This window comes from Archocentrus centrarchus, chromosome 14 (genome assembly GCF_007364275.1).
Source record: "Archocentrus centrarchus isolate MPI-CPG fArcCen1 chromosome 14, fArcCen1, whole genome shotgun sequence".
NCBI lineage: Eukaryota > Metazoa > Chordata > Actinopteri > Cichliformes > Cichlidae > Archocentrus > Archocentrus centrarchus.
The window spans coordinates 30,439,481-30,466,467 of NC_044359.1; the positions used below are offsets into that span (position 1 = coordinate 30,439,481).

Sequence of the window (26,987 nt, forward strand, 5' to 3'; positions counted from 1 at the left end):
AAATGTACTATAAGCTTAATGCTAATAGAAAAAAACAAATGCATGGTACACTCTGTGATCTGTTTTTTTCACATATGCAAAATCGAGATCTATTTTATCTATGCACCTGGCATCTTTTTAAACCTAATGAGTCCCTGTGTTTGTGGTTCATAATAAAATGTAATTATAAATTAATTACTGAATCAATGCATTACGATCCTGTTAAATTTCCATCAACTTCTTCTCTTTGGAAACACAGTGTGAATATGTCATGGAGGCAGTATGAGGAACATGTTAAAGGCTGAGGCAGTAGTAATGGATTCGCCTGCACACCAGCTTACTTGTTTTTTCCTTGTTTATGTACCAATTTCCTGGCATGAAAGAACGATTTGATTTGCACGCAGCAGTTTCTCATCTCAGCTGCTGACGCAAAGACCAGCGTATATAACATATATAAATGTCAGGCGGCTCACTTAGCATTGTTGCCTCACAGCAGGAGGGTCTGAACTTGGTAATGGCCCTTGCTTGGATTCATGTCCAGGAGCTCCAGTTTCTTCCACCAACCAGCCCGAAAAAAAAAGAAAAGAAAAAATCAAAAGCACATGCTATATTAGTTTTGACACACAGCATCATGTGAAACAGATTCTGTTAAATAAAGGTTAAAAATAAATATTTGTGCTATCCAGTCAAAATTTTTATTTTTATTTAGCTTTGCAGTTTATAAATGCCAAATTCTTCAATTAGCCTACATGTAAGAACTAACCATGCTTCAAATAAAATGCATACAAAGTTAAATCTGGACATTTAGTGAAATTTAGGCCAGTGCTTTCATTATTCAGCTCTGTGTTTGTGACACGAGAGAAGCGCTTTCACAAACACAGCATTATCATTTCATTCCCATAAATATCTTATATAAAAGGAATAATGAAACACATCTAAATAAATAATACATTTATAATTAATATTATGCATTTTACCCCATACAGAGCTGAGAAAATGCTGCAGCACAAGAGTAAAAACTGTACAGCAGCTATAGAGCGCTTCTCCTGATTCATACTTGGGGATTCGTCTCAGGGGTTTTGTTTGCGGGTGGGTATGCAGCTCACAGGACCCTGGAAAGATTTGATATATAGCTTTACAGCACTATAATGTGTTTTATCTTTACAGCACTGTAATATGTTCTGTCGTGCCACCAGTTTAATTCCCTGTCCTCTAGACTGCAGCTGCTACTTCCCCTGAATTATTTTGGCAGAGTGTTTCTTCCTCAAGACAGCCAGATTACAGGTAAATCCTTTCAGCATTAACAAAAGGACCACAGATCCTGGCAGTGATGTGCTCTTTCATTGTGTGAAAAGGTAAGACCAAATCTTCCATGATGTTGACAGGATTTCAGGAGGATTTTGGTTGAAATGTAGCGCACGCTAACCCTGATGAATAGTATGATCCAGCACGCTTCTTAAGGGTATTACTGTAATAGAGTCGGCTGAACTGAACTTAGCCTTGTCAGTAACAGTTACAAAAATATGCCTGGCTTAATAAATGTTCAATTAAAAAAAACAAAACAAAAAATAACCAATTACTCTATCCAAGACACCACAAGCTGTTTAGTCATTTAGTGGTACGGCTCCAGGTTTTAGTTTTAGTTTTTATTTAATCAAGTTTAAGTTTTTTAAGTTTAAGTTTTTTCTGCTTGCTAAAGGTACAGCTGCTATATTTCTCAGGGAAGAAAAAAAAACATCAGTGCGTGATCGATCAGTGATGCAAAACATGTATTAAAGAGAGAACAGAGGAGGAAGGAGAGAGATTAGTTTCAAAGCTAAGCACCGCTCAGCTTGAGTGTTATGCCCTGAGACATTTTAGAATATTTTTTTATTGTTTCTAAGATCTGTATATGATTGTTGCTGGTTATTGCAAATTGTGGCATGATAATAATAAAGTAGTAAACAAACCGAAGGATAGTAACTTTGCTGTTTAACTGTATTATGGTGTGAAAATAATGTGCAAGTGGATAGTGTGCAGTGTTGTGGTAGAAGTGTTAAACTGGTGCAGAGCATTTGGTGAGTAAATTGAAAAATCTAATCGTCTGCTACCTAGAACTAATTAGCTGTTGTGTGTGGCCTTGCACCTCTGCAGTCTTTGGATGCAGCTTGCTAACCAACCTTACTGGTGTTAGCTGATAACTTAGCACTCCTCAGATCTAAATATACTCATTTATGGCTTCAACAGCCAAAGCTTTTAACACTGAGGTTTCAAAATCTGGGTTAGAGGGATGTGCATCTTTTATATACAGTCTATTGGAGAAAGCCATAATGCAACTTTAGTATAAAATCACCAGTCACGTCTGATCAACTGCTTTGCCCCCAAAATAATGTTTAAAAAGCTTTTTTGCCTGCATTTTATACTTTAAATTCACATTTGCAAAGATTTACACTATGGCTTCATTTACAGCTCACTTGTGACGTTTCACTCTGAGCTTCAGTCCATGCATCAACACGGCTGGGTTATGGGTTTGGTTCAGCTATTATAAAACAGATTATTAACTTTTGGAGGACCATAGATTTTCATTCAGATTTTTTAGGTGGCAGTTCTCCGCCTTAAAATGTCTCTGACTCAAGGACATAACTGCTAGCTTGTCTATTGACTCTTGTTTTAAAGTATAATTTTTCACTGAAATTGTCTTTCTGATGTGAAATGACTTAAAATATTCTCAAAAAGAAAACTCCTGACTTTTTGTGAAAAGGAAAATGAAAATAAGTAACCTACCGCACATATCTCTGATGTACAGTTTTATTTAAAATAAATCTCTTCATATATCTCAGTTTTATTGGAGATGCCATTCTGCCACATTAGGATACACTGAGGTAGTGTTAGCTTGGCAGAGAATCTGGCAGATAAACTCAGATGTGTCAGGTCTGTGTCAGTGAGCATAATGCGGTATTTGATCAAGGCTTCACTGGCTTCTGAAATCATTTGCATTGATTTTAATCTTTCTGCTACATAAAATATAGGAAAGACTTTAAACACAAGAAGGGCCAACTTCTGTGTTTTGAGAAAACACTCATTTCAAACGGGACTTATAAAGGCAAATTTATCGTCTGCCTTTGAGTTGAGGAGTCAGCCTGTGTTGTCACGCTTCAGTTAGGACTCTGATTGGATTTTTTTTTTTTTTATGTGTGTGTGTGTGTGTTTTTTGGGGGGGTGAGATTGGTTAGCTTAATTGGTTAAATTTGAATTCAATCCTGATAAGTTGCAATATAAATACAGGGCTGTGGGAGGCCCAGGCAGCTGAGTCACAAAACAACATTGTGCCTTTAGGGTGAAAATTAACCTCAGAAATAAGAGAGGAAATAGAAAACGATTACATCAATAGAAAACCTCTCTGTATCCCTGACACCTTTACAGGACTGTTAGGTTATGCCTGGCAGCCATAGTGGAGGTCCAACAACAAATGAACATGCCTCTAAATATAAAACTCAGCCATCTAAAAACTGATAAAATAATGTGAGAAATACTGTGTAAAGTGATCATTTTACCACATCTACCTGACTCGGTCTTGTAACTGATGTAACTGTTGTAACGAAGTGTATTTTGCTTTATACCATTAACGACAGTATAATAATAAGCATAAAGTGGCATGAGACCTGGTTGAAGTGTGAGCACAGCTTGATTTTATATCTGTGTGCCAAAATTGTTACTATAAACATTGGTGTGCACCCAAAAGTGCACAGGCTAGGATTGAGGAAATTTGGAAACAATGTCACTATAAGTTTATGATAGTTGTTACTTTCACATTCTGCTTTTTATGCATCATGATCACAATTTAGTTTAAGTGAATTCTTATAGTTTTAATAACATCAAGACTGGTTTAAAACATGTTTTCAACTGCCAATGCCAATATCAGGAGTATAAGCTTATGATATTGGCATCGGTTAAGATCACCAGAGCCATAACTGCACACAGCTCTGGTAGCTACAGTATGAAGATATGATGTGTGCCTTGCAGGGACTCTGATTTCTTTGGTCCTTCTGCTGTCGGTAAGTTCAAGAGAGGCTCTATTGCTTTTCAGCAACATGTGGATATTGTAGTCTGTATCTAGCAATGTAACAGTAATGTGACACACAAAAAGAAGATTCTGAGGAATGTAAATGAAGTACAATATGCCCTCAGTGCAATACGTCAACCTAGTGTTGTGCTGCTGAAATAAAGAGGAGAAACCCAGGGTAATACGGTTTTTCAAACTGAGAACATTCATGGATTGAGTGCAGTTTGTCCTTGGACTTAGCAATATTTCAAAACAAAAAAAATGCCATCCTACTTCAAATCTGTCAAAACAGAAATTATGAGTCAGAAAGTCTGATGAATAACTCAGCTATTATAGTGCTTGGCTGGAGCGTTCATAGGTCAGTTTTCAACATGTTGCTGCATTATCTCATCCTCTTACTTGCCTGTTGACTGTATTACTCATTTCCTTTTCCTTTTCTTAATCACTATACTCTCACCTACACATCTCCACATCACAGTTTATATATTTTATATGTAAACCCTACACAGTACTTAAAAAAAATAAAACTGCTCCTGTCTACACGCGCGTCCTCGACATATACGGACTCATTTAGACCCTGCACTGATGTTTCACTTACAAGACACATGCACCATTTTTGTCCTTGCTCTCCCTGCCGCATTTTTCTGATGGGAACAATGAAGCGGCTGACTGAGACCCAGTTTGCTTTTGCTTAATCATCGTGCCTCCCTTTACAGTTGTGTTGTCCTTTCACGTTTGGCTGCCATGTCGGCTGTCTGTGCGGCATTCACAAATGTCATTAAATGCCTTGTCCTAAATTGCCTGCATCAACTACATTTCATAATGCTTTCATCTTCCCTTCTGTGACTTTGTTCTTTTTCTGCACAGTTAATTCCTTTTGCTTTTTGCAGTGCCCTCTCTCTCTCTCTCTCTCTCTACGTCACTTTTCTGTCAGTGCACTGTTTGCCCATTAGTCTTTATATCTTCTAACGGAATGTGAAACAAACAAATGCTGGTTTCCGTTTGAGTTACTTAAGTAATACATGTTGGCAAATACCAATCTACTTTTGTGTAATAAAACTTCATCCAAAGAAAAATTATAGCCGCAATGCCACACAGTAAATTAATTACAGAGCCATTAAATTTATCTGACATTGTCTTGTGAGACTAAATTGCAGCGGTGGATTAAAGCAACTAGTACAAGTAAGCAGGCTTTTCTTATTAAATAAGTTTTTTTTTGTTGTCACACTTGAAGCAGCTTAAATGTATCCTCACCATATGAGAAATTATAGTGGATAAATAGATACAGGCCGCCTCCGGGGCCGGAAAGATCCTGGGCAGTGTACACTTGACTTTGACTTCTCAGTGTGTGCGTGTGTGTGGGTTTCTACTGCATGAAATATCAGCTGTGGGAGTGTTCAGATCTTAAGCAAAAGTTGTTTGACTCCCGCGATGCCTTGCACAGTTTTTTTTTTTTTTTACTTTTCACTCTCTTATGACTCCAACATGACCTCATTTTTCACCCCCCCCCCCCCCCCCCCCCCCCCCACAAAATCGGGGCAGACTGAGTTAGAAACACAAAAAATATTGTATTATTCTTAATTTAGAAGCTAATCCATGAAAGTTACATGCTGGTGTTCCACTTCCATGGGAGGTAGCTCAGTTCAGAGCATTGACCAAAGGTAGCAAGTTAGTATATTTTGTTAATGGGTGCTGGCTTTTAGAGAGACCTTTACTGATTGCTTGTTTGGCCTCGTGCCCAAAACGGGAGAATGAGGGGGATAATCGAGCTTTATTGCTCACCGTTTAACTGTTGATAAGTGTTAGTTGTTTAATGGCTGCATTTATGTCTTATTTAATTACTGCCACCATTTGAGAAAGAGGTAGTGCAGTGAAGGTGTTCCTCTGGCTTGGTTTGTTGCTATGACTTCAAATTCAATAAATATCACCACTTATTTGAACCAGAGTGGGGTTTTTTTTCCTTCATAAAATACTGAAGGATGAAAGAAAATCACAGTCAGGGACAGTCGCAAGAAGTAATTTGTTACATTTATAGAAGTGAGTCTGTTTGCAGGCAAATGCTTTGAAATGTTGCTCCAATACAACGGTTCATTGAGTTAGAATCAATTAGATGGGGTTAAATAATATTACATAGCCTGAGTCTCAGCCAAGCCTCAGTTTCACAGAAACAAAACAAACAAAATAAAACGGCACTTCACTTATAGTGCAACTCCTCCAATTTGGGGATAAAAGTGTTTTGTTTGGTAAAGGAAGACACACACACACATATATATATATATATATATATATATTATATATATATATATATAGATATCGTATATATATATATATCTATAGATATATATATATATATTACTCCATCATACATACATACATACACACACACACACACACACACACACACACACACACACACACACACACAACACACACAACACACACCACACACACACACACACACACACAGCATTTAAGCATGTCGACCTGCTGAAATTCAAACCAAGAATCAGAATGGAGAAAACTGAGAAAAAAGGTCATTTAAGTGAATTTGAATGTGGCGTGGTAACTCGTGCCAGACGGGCTGGTCTGAGTATTTCAGAGAAGAGAAAATATCCAGCGAACAGCAGTTCTTGGGCCAAAAATGCCTTGTTGGTGTCAGAGCTCAGAACAGAACTAGACTGCTGATAGGAAGGCAACAGCAACTCAAATAACCACTCGTTACAACCGAGATACGCACAAGAACATCTCTGAACGCACCACACATCAAACCTTGAGGCAGCTGGGCTGCAGCAGCAGACGACCACACCAGGATCCACTCTTGTGAGCTAAGAACAGAAAACTGAAGCTACAATTTGCACTGATTCAACAAAATCAGACAATAGAAGACTGGAAAAACGTTGACTGGTCTGATGAGTCTCAATTTCTGCTGCAACATTTTGATGGTAGGGTCAGAATTTAGCATAAACAACATGAAAGCATGGCTCCATCATGCCTTGTATCAGCAGATCGGGATGCTTGTGATGGTATAATAGTGTAGAGGATATTTTCCTGGCACATCTCATGGCCTCCACTGTCACCAGATCTCAATCCAATTCAGCGTCTTTGGGATGTGGTGGAGCAGGAGATTTGCATCATGGATGTGCAGCCAACGCATCCACAACAACTGTGTGATGCTATCATGTCAGTATGGACCAAAATCTCATTTTGGTCCATACTGAACATTACGCCAGTTCTGATGGTACTAGAAAGGTGTACCTAATAAAGTGGCTGGTGAGAGTTTATAAAGAGATAATCAACAAATGAAACAGCATAAGGACAGACAAATTCAAATACAGAGGACAATGCTTTAATTGCACTGAATGCATCAATAAAAGGCTAAAAGCTCATATATTTCCAACACACACTCGACATCAAGTATAAGTAAAAAGAAAATCCACTTCATAAGCTACTTTCTGAAGCAAGGCTGGCAGGGAAGGGGGTGCTGCTGTACCATTTGCACTATTCTTCCCAACACGATTCCTTCAAAGTCTGCAGACTGTATCTTCTCAGGCTCTTGTCAACATGTAGTCCGTAAACTCTGGGAAGCTGAGGCAGGATGGTGGCGTGTAGGAGTGTGTTCTCACTGTTTTTGGGAGCAGCTCTTTCTGCTGTGTTTTTATGCTCAGCTTCGACATGGATTAGTTGTCACCTCTGGCTTCAAATCTATGCTCTGCGGAGAAAGAGGGAGAGGAAAATCGTAATGGAGCACATGTGTCACATCAGTGTCATTCAAGTGTCACATCTCTGATTAAAATGGAGCTGCGTTACATATCATGTTATTACTTTTCTTCATCTACTTTAGGTTAGAGGATTGAGTTATCTACTCTCCATTTACCCAAGTTTGATCACATTTAATAAAAATATAAAGTCTGCAAAATTAAGCAACTCATTTCCTTTCACTTGATTTTCCATCGCGCTGATTGCTTCTTTCCGTTAAGCGGATGATCACCTTAATGTGGGGAAGGCTGTTAAACCTAAGAACTGTAAAACAAAAACAAAAAAAGCTGTTCAGTGTAATGTACGATCAGTTGGAGGTGTGGATGTGAAAGTTTTCCATGACTTGCTTTTGTTTGGAAAATGGTTAATGACATCTGAAGCTCCCAGCTAGCAGCCGTGTCTGAGACTCCACTCTATTGTCCCTCTGTCTTCGCTTCACATTGATGCTGATCGCGTCTCTTTCTCACAACTGCCTCATGACACGAGACAGCACGGCATCTCATGTCAACTTACTTCTCATGTCCTGAAACCAGATCTAATCTGATCCGACTTGCAAAACGAGAGGGGAAGTCGTGCTCCTTTGCTCTTCCTCTTAATAAATGTACTGCCTAAAATGAGTTCTGTATTACTCTCTTCCAGAGTAAACTTTGTATGCTACATATTCGGAAAGAATCTTTAACTTTAGTATACTGTACATGCTTTAGCTGAGAATCAATACCTGAAACTTAGATTCCATCTACATTCTGATTATTAACGATTACGAGGCACCAATCTTCAGGACAAATTTTGAGTTGAACCCTTAACTCATCTCAGTGCACACTGACTGACAATATCAGCTTCCTCCAGCTCCTCATTAGATCTACTTTATATTCTGATTACACTGAGAGAAATACTCAAACATTAGCTTTATTAGGAGTGCCACCATTTTCTCCTTTAATAACTGATTTATGTTTTTGAACTTGAGTCCCATTTTCTCCGCCAGGAACAAACAAACCGTGTCTTTTTTGGATTTATATTGAGTATCTTATAAATCAAGGAAATGTCTCCACGGAGTATGAATTTGTTATCAAGGGAATGTTTTAAATGCCTTGTGCATAGGTTCCAATAAATATCACCAAATGTTGTGATGAAATTTAAAAGATGCTGCTTATTGTTTAGGACGACAAATGTGCACATTTTTACTGAATTATCAGCAAATAACTTTTATGTAAATCAAAAGGTTTCTCACTCTGACCGAAACTGGACGCAGTTAAAAGTGCAGCAAATTAGATTTCAGCAGTTTCTGTTTGCAGTGGATACATCAACACACTGAGAACTATGACTGCATTACTTTATTACTGAAGAAAGTGTTTTGGAGTTATATGAAGCATCTTTTTTCTATGATTTCCAACCAGATTTATGCATGATTATGTCATTTGGTGCGTGGTCATCCTTGGAAAGTATATAACTGACTGACTGAGTCTAAAAATGTGTTTCATGTCTTTGTCTTAAAATTGAAATGAGTTGTGGCTTGTGAGAGCCTGATTTTGATGATAATTAAAGCTAGAGGGTGTTATCTGGTTAGCTTTTTCTTCCTTCTATCTTAATTGCTTCTGTGAGCTATGTGTCACAGTCGCTGCTACAACTCCAACTGAGCCTGATGTCAGGCCAAATCTGGACAAACTGCAACCACTAACTGATCAGAATGCCACAGGCCTTTTTCATCTCACACAGATTCTCACAATTCTCTGGTGAAATTGCAAATTTGGCACCACTGATTTTTTTTTAAGTACACTTATGTATCATTAAGCACACACTTGCTTATGCCTGTCATCTTAGTCCCTTTAAAAAAAAAAAAAAAAAAAAGAGTCCGGGAGGAGGGAGGCAGCTAAGATCTTTGCTGTCATTCTCAAGCTAGCAGAGAAAAGAGGAAAGCTACTTTTTTTGACAGATGAGTAAAAATGTGAAACCATAATTTTTTAACTCCTTTACACCCTTACCGGTTCAAAAACTGAAAGCTACAGTCCCAGTCAAAACTCACCCATTTATCTAATTATACAGTTTCAATTAGGTTAATAATTAACTTGCACTTTAGAACAGGAGCCGAGAGGTCAACCAAACTGCACATAAAATATTTGTGTTTGGTTCGTAACACTAAATTGGGAGATTTTACAATTATGCAAGTCCTCCCCTACCCTCTGCTGTACCCTCCCAGTCCGAAAGCCGCTGATGCAGATAAATACATAACGTATATGCTAGGTACAAAGTAAAATATGCATTTGTTCTTAGAAATATAATCTTACTACTAAACTAGAACTAGAAACAAACCAGATGGCAGATTATTATCTGCATGCAGGGCAGACAGTGCACCTCAACTATCACTTAATTCTAGTATATCATCATTATATGGTTTGGCTGTAAATTAACAGCCTTCCATGCCAGGTGGCACCGCTGCCTACAGAGTCTAATCAAACTGACTCACAGGGGCAATGCAGGGGCATTCAGCTTACATACGAAAACGTAACAAAATTTGACAGCTAGAAATGAATGCGTGAGGACAGCAGCCGTTTACTCACCATAACTGTTGTGATTTATTGCAGGAAGGCACAGACACAGCACAGACTGTGCAGCCACACAGGCAATAAAGTTACTTTGTTCAATTTAGAAGTCAGTTTTTGGAAAGGAAAATTGAGGCAGGTCTTAGTCATGTCTACAAAGCTTTTATCAAATTCATTGAAAGCAAGACTTATTGTTCAAAACAGGAAAGGTCATATCCAGCGTTTGTCTCTATGCTTTTCTAAAACATTGTTACAGGTATCCCAAAAGAGTCTGTATCTTGCTCTCCAAGGAGGTCTGACATGGATAAACCTTCCTCCTGCACTAAACCTCTTGGCACTGTCACCGCATCTTGTAATTCCTCCTATCATTGCTATGACACTTAACTGACCTTTTGAGTCCCAGCTCTGACACACAGTTTGGGTTGCATATCTCCAATTTTCAAGCTGAAATCTCCAATTGGATTCCTGACAAACACCTCCCGATTGACCTTGACAAGACTGAGCTGCTGTTCCCCACCTCAGAAATCCTGCTCTTAACAAGAGCCGTCAATCACGGTGACACCGGCGCAGTTGCTCCATCCCGGACCAATGTTCAGTTTGATCTTAGACAACTAACTGCTACAGCCGCTATTGCAGATTTGCTCTGTGTAAAATTTGCTGACTCAGGCCCAGTTGCTTGTACAAACACTCTTTGTCTCCCATCTGGACTGCTGCAGCTTCGATCTGGCTGAGCAATCTGAAAAGAGCTGCACCATAGATGTCAAAGTAAAATCTAACATATACTCGGGCTTGCTTTTCATTACTGTAATAAAAAGTGGTAATGTACTGTTTGCAGGTTGCACTGCTTGCAAGTACAGTCCTTAGGCCATCGTATTTACTTTATATTGCTCACCTCTATTCATCTCAAAGTACTGCTTTTAGATAATAAATCTCAAATAAGAAAACAGAGGACTCAAACAGGCATCTGTATAAATTTATTACTGATTCCCTGCTAGATTCTCCTCTGATTGATTATTTAATTCACTGAAAATTTACAGTGAATTAAATCATTAACTAAATGAAATAAAGCAGTAGTCCCACATTTGGGGAAATTATTTATTTGCTTCGTTTCTGAGAGGCAGACGCCAAGCTCAAAGCCACTCATGTCTTTGTGCTAAATGTGACCCTGTTTCCAGTGGAAACAGCAGGAAGAAACGGCTCAAGTTCTTTCCAAAGTCAGCAAAGTCATTCAATCAGCACTTCCAAAGCTCACTCATTTACATTGTTCAGCACGAGCCAATAAAATATTTTCTTTGCTTCATGTACAATTACATAAATACGACTTTTGAAGAACAGCTTTAGGTTTAGGCACACAGGTTTTTAACCTAGCCAGGTTAGCTGTAGCATAAACTGCATACATTCTCACACTCATAAATTTTATTAAAGGTTAATGTGATCGGGCACGACCACACTGGCTGGCAGGTGTGTGCTGACACAGGCCGCTAGAGCTGGTAAATGTCTGCTAGGCTGCTCCGCTAAGTTAAGTCACAGAAAGAGACCTCACGACCGTGTTTGTGGTTTTGGTGCAGTTTAATTAAAAACAGTGAAATATACTGACAGACCAGCAAAGAAGGGTTTTCTTGCACCAAATCTTTGGATGCAGCTTATTATCATCAGCTGATAACTGAGCAATCCACCCTTTTGTCTAAATATGGTCATTTCTGGCTCCAAAAGCATGGCATGGTGGGAGCCTATGTGCTACAACTGAAGCTTCAAAACAGGCCTTCAAAAACTAAAGGGTAACATCATGGTGGCTCCATCCACCGTGATGTTACCCTATGGCAGAAAGACAGACAATTCATGTTGTACACTGTAGCAGGCTGTTAATCCAGCTCTGATGCAGTGTGAAGCTTTAACACGTTGTTTTTTTTTTCCTGCTCTTATCTTGTAATAGATAAAAACCATACACCATCCTCAAATAATCATTTAAAGCATAATTAAAAAAAGAAATAAAAGCTTCGTTTTTTCCTTTTAAAACACAGATGTGAGATTATCACAACTGTCATTATAAGTAAGAAAGCAAATAACTATGTTGAACAAATTATTAAACGTTGCAATCTCATTTCATGCTCCGGAAGCTGACGTCTAGTCGTATTATCACCAGATTTGCGTACAAATCAGTGCCTGTGTTGAGGTTGGGTTTTTTTTTTTTTTTTTTTTATCTCTGCTGCTATAATGCATCCTTCCTGTCACGGGGATAAAAATAAAAGATTCAAATGAGCGCGTGTATTTGTTTGAAATTGCTTCTACCTCGCAGTGGTTCAGCAGTGATAGACAGCAAAGGTGCAGAACCTGAAGCTGAAGTGATTTGACACACTCACACACACTTCGCTCTCACACAGATACCCTGCGATGTGATCAGACTTTTAACGTGCCTGCACGTGTTGTGTATTCACTGATGGGGAAGGGGGGTGGGGGGGTGGAGAGCAGCATGGACTGGGATGACAAAGATGACGGATAATTGAGACAAAACATACTAAACGAGATTTCTTTATCATTATCTTGAAGTTGTTTTTGCTCATTTGGATTTAGTGTTTCGCTGTTTCACTTTTTCCCTGCGAGACTCTCAATGACAACTAAAAGAGCGTTCTCTCTTTCCTCGTTAACTGAGGAGTGCATCAGTCCTAATAAGAAAGCTTTTACACGGTTAATTAAGAGACACTGTAATGCAGTATGTAATGCTCAATTTACTCTATCTCATTCTCCCCCCTCGTCCTCTTTAATTTCATTCAGAATCAATCTGTCGGACTCCTTTTCCCCCCCCTATTATATGGACTTTTCTACATCAAGGCCTGCTACGATTCTCCAATTTGCTCTTGCGGGTTCCATTTTGAGCCTTTCCAATAGCTTCGTCTTCCACTGCACTCTCTCATTGGCCATTTCTTTTAATTCTCAGCCTTGATGCTGCTAATTCAGGGCAGAAGAGTGGGGGTGGACAAGGACAAAAAAAAAAAAAATGGATATAAGAAAATAAATGAGCTGGTTTGGAGGGATATTAAGATGATAAAATGCTGGAAATAGGGGGCAGCATTCACCAAAACACAAACATTGGCAGCTGCAAGGACTTGCCAGTGAAACTAATGTAAACATGGAGGGAATATAGAGTGGAGAGGAAAAGAGAAGCTGTGAAAATAGAGTGGGGCAGTGTTGGAGTGAAAGCGGATGAGTAAATAGGCCAATCACACTTTAAGGGCAAGGAGGGGAAAAGAAGAAGAACAGGTGTAGATGCAAGGGGAAGGAAACAAACGGAGCGGACACTCGAGAGGAGTGAGCTGAGGTTGGCGCTTTAAAGGTCTGTGTGTTTGAACATTAATTAAAAGTTATCCACTGATGAATTGCCCTGTGATGAATTGTTTCCCTTACCATAAAAACTGTGTATGCATCCCAGAGGGATGAAGGCAGGGCCACTAAATCTGCCATCCATGTTTTTCATGCTCTCTGCTTTTGACAGTAATGAGCCAGGCCGTTTTGATTGGCTGTTCAGCGGCTGATTAAAAGTAGTTCCTCCTAATACATGGATTTACTTTGACATTTCCTATGTGGGAAATCTAATAGCTTCTGCAGCAGTGGCGAGTGTAATAATTATTTTCATTAGTGCATCATCGCACAGTTGTTGATTCATCTCAAATGACAATGTGAAAACAATGTGACAATGTGAAATAGGTTGGGTGAAGAACCTGCAGAAAATTGGCATCTCGAATTTCTCCCCGTGGGTTCGGAGAGCGTCAAAGAGGACCTGTTATGCTCATTTCCAGCTCCTTATTTTTATGTTTGGACTCTACTAGAGTAGCTCTGCATGATTCACGGTTCAAATAATCTTTATTTATCCTGTACTGGCCCTCGGTGCAGCCTCTCAGTTTGTGCACAGTCTGAAACAAGCTGTTTTGGGTCCTCTCTCCCTTTAAAGCTACCTCTCTTCTGACTGGCTGCCCCTCACAAATAAAGGGATTAAACAGCAGGTGGGTGGGGCCCCTGGGAGCATCAAGTATTTTTTAGAGAAAAACCACTAAAAACACTGCCTGCTAAACATCAAACACAAGACAAGTTAGTGACTCCCCTGCAAACAGGCTGCATTAATTGCTGCAAACTAAACAGTTTTGCTCTGTTTGGGTTTGTTTTTTTAAAGAGGGAAAATATTTAACTTTGACTTTTTAGGTAGCCAGAAATATCACTCCAATGAATAAGGCTGCTCACTGACTGCTGGATCTGTAACTAAGCAACATTTTGCAGGGTTAAAATCCACTTATATCACATACAGTATGTGTAGCATGTGTGTACACACTGTACACTATTCTAAGTACTAGAGCTGCAGGTTTGTAGTTGTTTAAAGGAGATCAATTAAAGTAAAGTATCCAGTAACACAGTTTGTTAATGAGCTATTAATAAATTAAATTGCTTTCCAATAAGTAATATTTAAATAGTAATTGCTTCCTTACTTATTGATTGTTTTTTAAGTAACTTGACCCGCAACAGAAAGAGACAAAGCAGCATCGAAACAGACTGAAGCAACATTTTTGGGGGATATTTTTACACAAATGTGCTGCAGCTTGCAAACAGACGTTAGCTAGAATTTTTCCCCCTTCATTCAACAAGTTAAGATGCAGGAACAAATGTTCATGTATGAAAGTTAGATGAGAGGGAAACTACAGCCTAAGACCTTTAGGAGTGTGTGGATCTTGTGTAACAGCACCTGCCAGTGTGCCTATGATTGAACAGTCAGTTTAGTTTAGTTTACAAAAGATTTTTTATTCAATTTACTAATTGAATTCATTTTTTGGTCTTCATAATATCTTTGCTGGAGGAGACAGACCTCCCAAGAAGGTTTTTTCCTTAACAAGCTTTGAGTTCAAATGGTATTTAGTCTCTTATTAGTTAAAGTAAGCTGTAATTTTAGTGGATTCACAGCATAATGTTTCCTTCCCATAAAAAGCCTTGTCATGCAAACGTAATTTGGTAGCTTCTCACCAATCATAAATTCAAATCTACCGCACCACAGGAGGCACAAAAAGAAATGCAAGGCGAGACAATCACGAGTGTTGCAAACTCGCCCACAGCAGCCGCACTGGGGCTGTTATATGATGCAAAGTGGGAGACAAATTGCAGAGTTGCAGGCCGAAATGGTTCATGGAGTCGGCTGAGTCTGATATATCTACCCGCTGAGCTCCACTAATCACTGCAGCCTGTCACAGGCACGCCCCTCTTCTCCAGAGAGCCGACGATCACACTCCTGATCTCAGGGCAGCCGCTGGCTGACCCCACATAACACACACGTACGGACACACCCATGCGGCCCTCTTCACACGCACGCAATTAGATGTCAAGCAGATCACAAGTCAAATGCAGTTTCCACTGTTTTTCTGCCCGGTAACAGAACAAAAAAATCTTTTTTCCGCCCCATTTATGTATTTTTGTGACTCAAAGCCTAAAACTGCATACGACAGCATAAAAAAATGTCCTTATTTATCATTCCTAATTGTTTCTCTATTTCAGCCCCATCTCCCACATACACACAAATGCAGGGCCCCGTTTTTAAGCTGTATCAGTGTAATTGATGCAATGACTGGAAATAAACAGGCAATTTAAGTGCTGGACACCTCACTGCTCTCTCTCTCTCTCTCTCTCCTTCTCTCTTCACTGCTCTCTCTCTCTTGATGCTGTGTTTCCTCTTTGTCCCTACTCACACACTCACACACCCACACAGTCACACATACTTTGTGGAATATCTCACGATCGAACAAGGTGGAATAGGGGACAAGGTCAACATGCTGGGGGGACAAAAAAAAGGAATGTGTGAGACAGAGAGGAAATTAGGCAGGATAAGAATAGAGAGGGACAAAGGGCACGCAGAAAACGAAGACCAATCTTACAGATGACTCATGTCTGGATGGTCTTTTTAATGACAAATTTACAACTCCACAAGGAAGCAAGAGATCATAATATCACTAACCAAACTACATTATTAACATTTCTCTGTTATTGCAACATTGACCAATACACTAGCTTATTTTCGCTGTTGGGAGGCCTGCAGCTCAGAGGAGGTGCAGTTTACCGAAGCGCCCCCGCCTCATCCAAAAAAGAAAATGCTTGTTCTAAAAAGTCTTTTCTGTTTGTGTGACGGGTCGCCCTCACTCGACCACTCAGCCAAGCGGACAGTGTTCCAACCTCTCCTGCCTGCAGCGAGTTTGGACCAAAAAAGACAGAAATAGCTCAAGCTGATCTAACGGGCCACGTCAATCTGACCACGGCGCAGCACCGAACAGCTTCATCTCTTGACAGCTCTAAAAATCCTTCGTGTGTGCATTTCCATTGTTCCAAGAAATAATTACACCCGGATAACTGAAATGATTATTCAAAGCTATATGTCCAATTATGTACCTGATTGTCATAGTCTGTGTGTGTGTGCGTGTGTGTGTGTCTGCATTAATCTGATCTCACTTAGTCCTCTTAGCATCAGTTGGGAACAGTCAGGCTGTATGAATATTAAAAGGTTGCTGCCAGTTGTGTATGCTACAGAGTTAATAATAAACGAGGTCTAATAATTTAATGGCCCTGCATGTTGACATATCCCATGGGCTGCCATACTGTCTGTTCATGAGGTAATAGGAAAAGAAAATCAAGCATAAAATGATACAGCAGGATTTGGCAGGACTTGGTGAGAGGCAGAAGGCACAGTTTCCTCTTCTTTCTTGAGGCTTCATCTGTTCTTAATGGAAAAAGCCTCTAAAGTCTCCTCACATGGTCCCAGACACACAGATTGTTAGGAGCCCAAAAAAACTGTTTTGGGTGTAAAATTCAAAATACCCATGTGTAATATTGGATATTTTTATGATTGTTTGCTTAACCCTTATAGTCATCTGGACATTAGTCGATCGTAAGCATCTTAGAAATGTTTTTCTTGGTCAGTGAGTCACAGGAAGACATTATTATTCACACAGCTGGTCCTGGTGGTATTATAATAATATTATATGCCAGGCAGGAAAATCAAAATGTGGGATCATTTTGAGAGACAAACAGGCAAACACCCAACAATTATTTGTCAGCTTCAAACATGGCTTACTACATGCAAGTAACCTCCTGTTAGCATGGCTGCTTATTCTAGCTTTAGACAGGCAGACAGTAGATCTCCTTGCTGGCTGTACTCAATTTGATTCAATTTGATTTATATAGCGCCAAATTACAGCAAACAGTCACCTCAAGGCGCTTTATATTGTAAGGTAAAGATGCTACAATAATTACAGGGAAAACCTAACAATCAAACGACCCCTTATGAGCAAACACTGGGTGACAGTGGGAAAGAAAAACTCCCTTTTAACAGGAAGAAACCTCCAGCAGAACCAGGCTCAGGGAAGGGCAGCCATCTGCTGCAACTGGTTGGGGGTGAGGAGAGAGATACAGGCCAAAAGACATGTTGTAGAAGAGAGCCAGAGATTAATAATAACTAGTGATTAAATGCAGAGTGGGGTATAAACAGAGTGAAAAGAGGTGAATGAAAAAAAAAAACATTCAGTGCTTCATGATAACCCCCCCAACAGCCTTTTCTTAAAAGATTAAATTCATACAATAAACAAGCTATAGTTGACTAACTGACTGAACTTACATTTACTAGTTAACTGAGAAAAACTTTAATTGAGGGAAGCCCTAACTCTAATGGTGTCATTTGCACTGCACTGACTTCCTGAAGCATTCGGATTTGAGTTACATCAGCAGCTGCTGCAGCAGTGATTGAAGCCACAGAATTCCATATTTCTCCATATGGCTCCTGGGACATCAACTAGGATTTTATCTCTATCAATAAACCTGCTGGCCTCCATGGCTATCATTAAGTTTCTGGAAAAAAGGCATCTATTTTTGAACGCCGTCCATTTTGACCTTTGACCACAGTACTGCTGTTGCCGTATTTTTAGGACTGATGACATTTGCTGTCCTGGTGAGGAAAATATAGCTGTCGCCTCTCAAACCACACGCCCTTGACTCGGGCCTATGGGGCACTTGAGCAATAAGCACATTTAACGTTTTAAAATGACTGGATTGCCATTCACACTCATGTAGTACACGTGTGAAGATATTTATAAAACATGCTCTTTTCTTTTGATTTAAGCTACAGTTGTTATGGACAGCAAATATATCTAATATAAACAATTAAACCATGACTGCACTGTTAAAATATGAATGACAGTAGACTGAAATTATACCTAAGTCATACTTAATGTTTTAAGCTGATGTTCTGTATATGCCCACACCCTTCAAACAATTCTGCATGACTATAAGCAGGGGTGAAAGTAAGCCGGTACGGTCCGGTATTGCGCACCACTAAAAGATTCTGCGCCGGTACGAAGAGGGGGAGCGGCTGTCTGCTGTAAAGCCGTCATTCAGAACCAGTCACGGCTGCACTTTGGCTCAGAATAGATCTGCTAGCAATAAGCAGTCTAAAACACGACTTAATTAGTTAATAAACAGCTTCTTTTTTTTTTTTTTAGCTTTGTTTCGGAACTGTTCGTGCTATGCTGGAGCCTCAGTTCTCTATCTTCGGAGCTCGAGGCTTTCATCAACGGCCGGCCTTTAAAACGTTCAACGCTACGTTTAATGTCGGTCTGCTCGTCACAAAACAGATTAACTAATTGTGTTTCATGTTATTCTGCTCAATCTCAACAACACAGCACAGCTCGAAAACACTGCTTATTACCGGAGATTTCATTTACGCTACATGAGAGCGCATTCACCTCCAAAACACAGTGGTTGGCAAGGGGACTGAGGTTCGAGAAAGTTTGGTGATTATTTCTTTCCAGACGTTTTGTATTGTGGACAGAGCCACCAATGCGTGGAGATGGTCATCAGCTGTGTTGAGTGTACAGTGTGTGTAAACATCTCAGTTCCTTAAAAAATATATTCCACATTGTCAAGTGCTTCTAACTTCTGCATTATACAAGTAGGCAACAGTAAAGTAAAAAAAAAAAAAAAATACACACACACACACACACACACACACACACACGGTTTTTGTCATAGTACCAGCAAGAAAAACTACTTTGAGCCTGATTGTAAGTGATTGAAAATCAGACTGTAGTTCAATGAAGTCACTGAATTTATGTCCAAAATTGCTTTGTATTAACTACTTTTTTGGGTGAAAGTCAAATCAAACCAAACTCTTGAAAGAACTCAATAAAGCTAGAACCAGAAAGTGACGTAGCAGCTCATCCTCATTTCCCCGTCTCACAAATTTCCCCGTCGTGGGATTATTAAAGTTTTATCTTATCTTATCTTATCCGGCTCATGATGAAGTACAGATTTAATTTTTCTTGTCATTGGTTGGCTGTATGAGACTTAAACTCCTCTGAGAAGCCAAGGAGACTCACAAACACTCACGTCCAGGACAAATTAATCTTGTTTACCCCCAAATGAAAGCATTTGAGTTCAGAGGGATATGATTACATGGTCAGTAGTAACAATGGACATACAATGCATGAAAGCATGTGAACACATCAGCACTGAAAGTATTGCTGATATTAGCATAATGGTGATAGGAAGGCCCCTGGCACACCTTCCTAATGTGGGAATCACTCTATCTCATGAAGTTCTTTATCGTTTTGTGCATGCAAAATTGTTCAGCATTGAGAATCTTCTGTTAACTTTGCTAAATCGTCTGAACTGAATACTGCTCAGTACATCAGGAGGGAGAATTGGTGAAATTATAAGTAGCGTACATGAAGGCTGTGCTGTGAAAATGGAAAAGTGCCTGTAAAACCTTGAGAACAGGTTGGGTGAGGCCCTGTTAGGTAATCATTTTATGTAAGTTTGAATAAATTCTGACCAATCCTGTAGCAATTCCTTTGAAATGTGGAAGGGCGGACAAACAATGGACATCTTGCTGTGGCACGAGCCCATCTGTCCTTCGGCCTGATGAGCTAAAACTGCTTTTGAACCTCTTTTCTCTCACTTCCAGCAAGAACAAGCTGTGAACACAACATAACATAGTATCACCTGAGAGCTGATATAGCAAAAACATGCAAGCTGCAGTTCAACGCTATTATTCATCAGAAATCATGTTTAAAGCCCAGTGGCAAATGTAGGTTCAATATTAACCCTCCTTTTACCTCTTTTTTAACTCTTGTCCCTTACGCACATTACTGTAATCACATGAAACTACACTTGTGTGTTACTCACCATATATAAAATAGCTTATTACAGTTTCCAAATACTGTAATCATATCATTTATGTTACTTGCATTAAATAAGCATTTAAAATATCATCAGAGGGGCAGATGGGGAAAAAAGCATTAAATGTTCATTTTCACACACGCTTGCCCAACGTTTACCCAAACTGTGTTTGTGTGGTGTGTGATAATACAAAACTTGGCAGAGAAGTCTACAACATTTGAGCTGCAAAGATAAGCACATTACTTTTTTTTTCATGTGAAAGGACAAAAATGTGGCAGTAAAGTGCAAACTGTGTCAAGACAATGTTTATTGTGACAACTCAAGCAAAATCAAACGGCCCCCTGACGGATTTTTTGCAGTTATTTGTATTCATGTTTCCCTGAGGAAGAACTGTAATAACTTTGATTAAAAGTTGCTTCGGCTTTGTTAGCTCAGAGTGCATAAATACAACCTCCCAGAGCTGCTATTTGTTATGTTGTATGGAAAGTCTGGGAAATAGATGTTCCTCTCGCGCCCTTACGTCCGAACGTTGCTCACTCTCCCTTGAAAGACTTCCCGTCTTGATGCCAACATTATCACTGTAACCTCCTGACAAACAACCCCCCCACTCATATAGCAAAGCAGAGTGACACAAACTGTACATACACGCACACATACGCACATGCATACGCACATGCATACGCGCTGTGTGCTCTCTGCAGCGCCTCTACCTCATTGACCACAGTGTAATACTTCATTAGGTATATAGCCGATTTTACTCTTCTAAGTGAGATTAGCTTTCTTTGTCTTCTTTTGGCCCCTGCAAAGCTCCCCCACCATAAACCTTCTCTCCAGTCACAAAACCAATAACCTAAATGTCAAGGAATTTTATGTTTTCCTGGTATTTTTTAATCTCCAATCCAATTCCTTTATTCTCAGAAAGTGTGTGTGTGTGTGTGTGTGTGTGTGTGTGTGTATGTGTGTGTGTGTGTGTGTGTGTGTGTGTGTGTGTGTGTGTGTGTGCTGGAAGAAATCCATGGACACATGCACCACTGTGTGTAAAAAGGAGGAGTCAAACGCTCCTGTTTTATTAGTTAAAAAACAAATGCCTGCATAGAAAAAGACATGATAAAATTTCTAAAAAGATCATAAATCACAAAATGTTATGTTTTTGTACATATTTTAAAGAACCTCTCCTCTTTAATATTAAACAGCTATAGTATAATAATCAAACTGCTTAAGGCAGTTCCATAAAGGGCAGCCATTTGTCTTTGCGCACAGTGGAAGTTAAAAAATTCAGGAGGCAGGCCAGGGCCACAGAACTCCATTTTAAACCTTCTGAGAAATTTTCAGCGCAATTGATCATCGCACTTCATTTCACAAAGCACAAAGCCTGAAGCAGAGGGAGAGGACTGTTTGGTGGCAGGAGGAGGGAAGGAAATCAGAAACAGTAAACCTGTCCATCTGGGCACCGTCTGTGTGGGCTGGCGGTTGCTGCACTCTGACAGTGCGTCCACACTGCGAGTGGCTGATGTGTCGCTGTAATCTGACCTAGCGTGGGTGGTGCAACAGGCCCTGATTGCGTCTATGTTCTGCATTTGAGCTGCAAAGAATAGAGCAGGCAAATGTTGCATGTTTTTGCTGCTTCGCCGTGTGACTGACATGGCTGACTGCATGCAGGAGCTAAAAGAGAAGCATTAATCTGAAACAGTAAACTGACAAAGAAAAACAAAAGCTATTGGCATAGATTTGCATGTGCAAAACTGGTAATTTATCATGTGTGTAAGACATCCCAGTGATGTAATGCATGTGTCATTTGTCATGTCAAACAGCTGAAATTTTGAAAATTTGACTTTAATATTACAGGAATCCCAATAATTGCATGCAATATGATATATTAAACTGCTAAATGTACTGCAGAAACTCATGCTGCTCTTGTACCACCACGTTACAGCACTATTACAGAGGCTTAGTATTCTATATTTAAATGATATTTTATCCAAGTAATCCTCCTTCCCTTTTAATTAGCTTCCTGTCCTAATTTTTTGTGTTTAACATGAAGCCCCTGAAAATCTGGCTTAATTTCTTCAAACCCTGAACACTAAAATGAAAATGAGCATCTATCAGAGCTGGCAGTTATTTTAGAAGTTATATTTAACGTTTATAAGGCTGCAATCTAAAATTCACCAGGATGGCATGGGCGTGTTTGTGAGTGTCACATTTGAGTGACAGCTCGCATTTCAAATGTAGCTCCGCCCTGATTGGTGCACAGAATGTGTTATTATTTTGTAAATGAACAATTTTAAATGGTGAGGAAGGAAAAAAAAACATACAAATATCAGTATCAATCAATATCAAATAAAAAATTGAAATTTCTACAGGAAAAAAGTGTATTTGCATTAGACATTAGAGATCTGTATCTATGAATTTTAATTTATATCATATTTGCTATTTTCAACCTTTTTTTGCATATTATATAAATTATATAATTTATCTATATTTATAGAAGCCTCAAAATCTCACAAAAGTTCACGTATCAAATATGATACACTTGGCGTTAAAGTGCTAAGTTACCTTTATTTTGAAAGTCCACAGCAGAGTGTGGGTAATACTCCGGTTTCATGAGCATTTACACCTGAAAGTTTAGAAAACTAAGAGGAAACAGCTTCTCATCCATAAAATTCACAGAGATGAAAGTTTGAAATCACAACAGTATGCAGCCAGATGAAAAGATGATGGAGTTTTACACAAAGTGTCTGAAAACGCATTTTCATGTTATCTTTTGTTCCTTTGGACTTATTCCATTCAGGTCTCCTCTCAGTGAAAGGGCAGCGGCCTACTTGTGAGCCAGTTCACCGAGCTTTCTCTGATGGTTTGTGAATTATTCATTTAAACACGATTGACTGGGGGATTGAATTACGGGACTGATTGATCAGTGGGCTTGTAAAAAGGAATTCCAATGACCACTGAAACCTAAGTGTGACTTAAATGATTTGAGTGTGGTGCGGCATCAGCAGGCCAACATGCTCAGCCAGTACAGGCTCTCTGCTTTTAGCGCACGATCAAAAAAATAGGATTTTTACTTCAACTGAACTAAAATGTTACATTCAATTTAACTGAAGAGAATAAAGATTAAGGCTGGAAACGGCAAACATCTACTGTTCTCAGTCAGATGAGGTCATTTTGTCTGACCATCAATCTGAAACATTTAGTTTTGCTTTAAGAAAAATATTCACATTTGTTTCTTGTACTTGACCCACGCTGTTTATCCAAATTGATGCTGATTAATTTCTAAGATGTGACTAAAAAAGAAAAGAAGAGCAAACAGTCTCTCCCTGTTCTGCACCACCAATCACCACCAGCCTCTCTTTATGTGTCATAAAGCAGCCTTTTTCCCATCAGCTCTTCAGAGCACTGCAAAGCCACATAATGTCATGTAGTGTAAAGGCTTCCTGTTTGTTAGGATAATTATACAAATGTCCCAACTGTTATTGGAGTAATCAGTGTTATGATGCTAGATGACGAACTCGTGCTAATGGCACCAATAGAACGTTCACCCAGAAATCAGATTTACACAGAAACGTCTGTGAGCTGCCTCTTGCCTTCAGCAGATTATTGTTGCTGTTGTTTCGGGCTCAGAATTGGATTCTCTCTCTCTCTCTCTATCTGTCCGTCTCGCCCATCAAAGCAAAGCAACAAATCTCTGTATCACTGATTTTTCATTACCGCCTGTCTTGCTTTATCCCTCAAGGTTCAGCCTTGTATTTTGTGTTTTTTTTTTTCTTTTTTGTGCATTTTGTGTATTTCCACATAGTATAAAGTGTTAGAAATGTCCTCCCTCTGTACTAGAATAATCCCAGATTACAGATTGATATTCACCGCGGGCATGTGATTGTGTGTGTATGCCTTCTCTTGTATGCTTTGATTTTCTTGTACTCTTTATGTGGGCAATCTTTTTTTTTTTCCTGCAATTCCCTGTTTGCAATCACTGACCTGTGCACCTCCATAAACTGCTGTAAAATTCATTGATCAGGCCTCCATGCAACACTAATCTTGGATTTTCAGAACCTCTGTTCACTCTTCATCACCCAGAGAGCCTGACCCAAATGTCAATTCCCATTTAGGGCAAAGGAATGAAAAGAAAGCAGCCTGTCGTTAGGGAATTCTGTGAAAATTATTAAAGAATAATCCTCCTTTTTCATGGCTGCTCCTCGTGTTTTTCAACACCACTTATCACTCAGCATGTCACATGTGGCATGCTGAGTGATAAGATATAAGACCCAGCTAAGCTGAAGCTGCGCCGTTTGAAGTGTGAAGCTTTATAAATGTGCCGAAGTTACAGTATAGAGGCCAATTACTGTTTAATTCAAGTCAAATTCGAAGTGCATAGTCTTCCTGTATCATGGGTGAGCATATGTTTACAAAAAAATCTATCTAAATTTAAAATCAATCCACGGGCAATTGTTTTTTTTTTTAATCATTTCTTGTCCTCATGCTGCTCTTTCAAAGCTTGATTTTATGGCAGCTGCCTTTGTGGCCTCTACCTCAAGACCGTCCCACTGGATTCATTTCCAAGCCTTCTGTGAATGTACATGTTTTAATGACCACAAAGATCTGTGGGCACCAGGGGAGCGCGATGTGTGCTGCACGCTGCACTGTTTGAGCTATCCGAAAGGAAATAAAAGAGCAGCAAAAGGAGATCCGCAGCATGCATGAGTCAGTCACGTTTAAATGTGTATTTTCTCAAGTCACTTGGCAAATATCTGCACTTGGTTTGGCATGCCCACTGTACCCTACTGGCTGCCAGCTGTCACTCAGGAAGACGGAAAGATGGAGGATCGAGAACGAGAAGGAGAGCGCGGAGAGATAAAGGGGGTGGCGATGATGTGAGGACACGAGCCCCGAGGCTCTCTTTCTCTCTTGTTTCTCATTTGTCTCTCTGATGATAAGAAAAAAAAACATAGCAGCTCAAAAGAAGAGAGGTCAACATCACAGAGAGAAGGAGAAAACAACGCTGAAGGAAAAGGAAGAGAAAGTGAGCGTGATATGGAAGGGAAATATGACTAACCATTTTTCATGTTGATAGCAAAGTTGTTAAATATGCAGGCCGCAACACAATGATTCCTAATACATTAGTCCAAATGAGTGCACCCTAGGGTTTCCCGTGACATTAACCATATACAGCAACGTGGTATTTTATGCATACTTTGAATTGCTTTGTTTGCAGAGGACTACACATTTACCCACCGCCTGTTGCAGTATTCATTACAGTATTCTTCCGACTAATTAGCACAGACTGGGGAAAAATAAAGCTCCGCTGTAGAAAGAGAAGCTCCTCAGGAGGAACAACAAAAAAAAAAAGCTCATTTTAGCCAGAACAAAAACAGCCATCCCTTTGGGTTTGGATTCACTTTTCCTCCTCTAATTAAGCAGGCACAGGCTCCCATTTATTATGCCAGCAATGACAAACAGGTTCCAAAATATGATGGAAATACAAATTTATCAGCGTGAGTAAAAATAGGATGCAATAGGTCTCATCTTGATGGTGCATTAGGAGCACTGGAAGTAAATGGGGTGCATGGGTTGCCCCTCATTGCACAAGCAAACCACAATGAGTATGAAACAGCAGAAAAATGAACCCTCCGTTTTTTAGGAAAAGCTCATTTTCCACTTTTGTATGATGAATGAAGATTGTTGTGAAGCCTTAACAGAGCCCGCAGCTCTAACAACATACTGTACAAAATCTGATGTCATGACTTCTCTCTCTGACTTGGAGGCCATCAATCAACAGGGATGGAGTAAATTACTGTAAAAAAAAAAAAAAAAAAAAGGGTCAGCAGCATGTCTGCAGTTGTTCTGGAAAATAATGTATCTCAGCACATACTGTACACTGGATTTGATGCGAAGCTGCTCTGTATACTCTTTGCTCAGCTGCAGCAGATTTACAGATTAGTAGAATTCTTTAAACCTTTCATGTTACACGAGTGGACAAGACACATGCAGCAACAACCGGCAATCGCATTTCATCTCATGGGAAACATTCATTTTTAATACAGTTTGCCCATGCTATAGTTCACAGCTGAGCAGGCCTTTGAAGCTCGGCTGGTTCTGACATTTTTTGTGATATCCGTGTATATTTTGTCAGGAGATGTGGGATAAAGCTTGATTACTGACAAACAAAACTAAGCCTGCAGGCTTAGGCTTTTCATAAGATACTTGTTTCTTTGATTTAAAGCACACAAGAAGGGTTAAGAGATACATTCAGAGACTCCTGCTGGATACGGCAGCATCAATACTTTGGGGCCTCGGAGTGCTTCCTCCGGGTCTCATTTAGCACCACAGCATATTTAAGAAAAACACCATTAACTGAACGCTGTTTTGCATTTTAGACTCGAAAGGTCTCAGCGGTCTAAACGTCTGTGTTTTTAAATTGACTTTGAAAAGCACTCACTCGGACGATAATTATCAGTATGTGAGCTTCACCTTCGACCTCAAACTCC

General features: G+C 39.5%; 1 protein-coding gene across 2 annotated transcripts in view; it reads right to left on the reverse strand.

The window, feature by feature from the left end:
* flrt1a (fibronectin leucine rich transmembrane protein 1a) overlaps window positions 1-26,987 on the reverse strand; it is a 40,711-nt gene that overhangs the window by 7,414 nt on the left and 6,310 nt on the right. Inside the window, exon 2 of one of the 2 annotated variants that reach the window (XM_030746634.1) lies at window positions 7,471-7,730. The gene's annotated coding sequence lies outside the window, so the exon portion shown is untranslated. Of the gene's footprint in view, window positions 1-452; window positions 540-7,470; window positions 7,731-26,987 lie in introns of those variants that run through there. The other variant, XM_030746635.1, reaches the window with a different exon arrangement.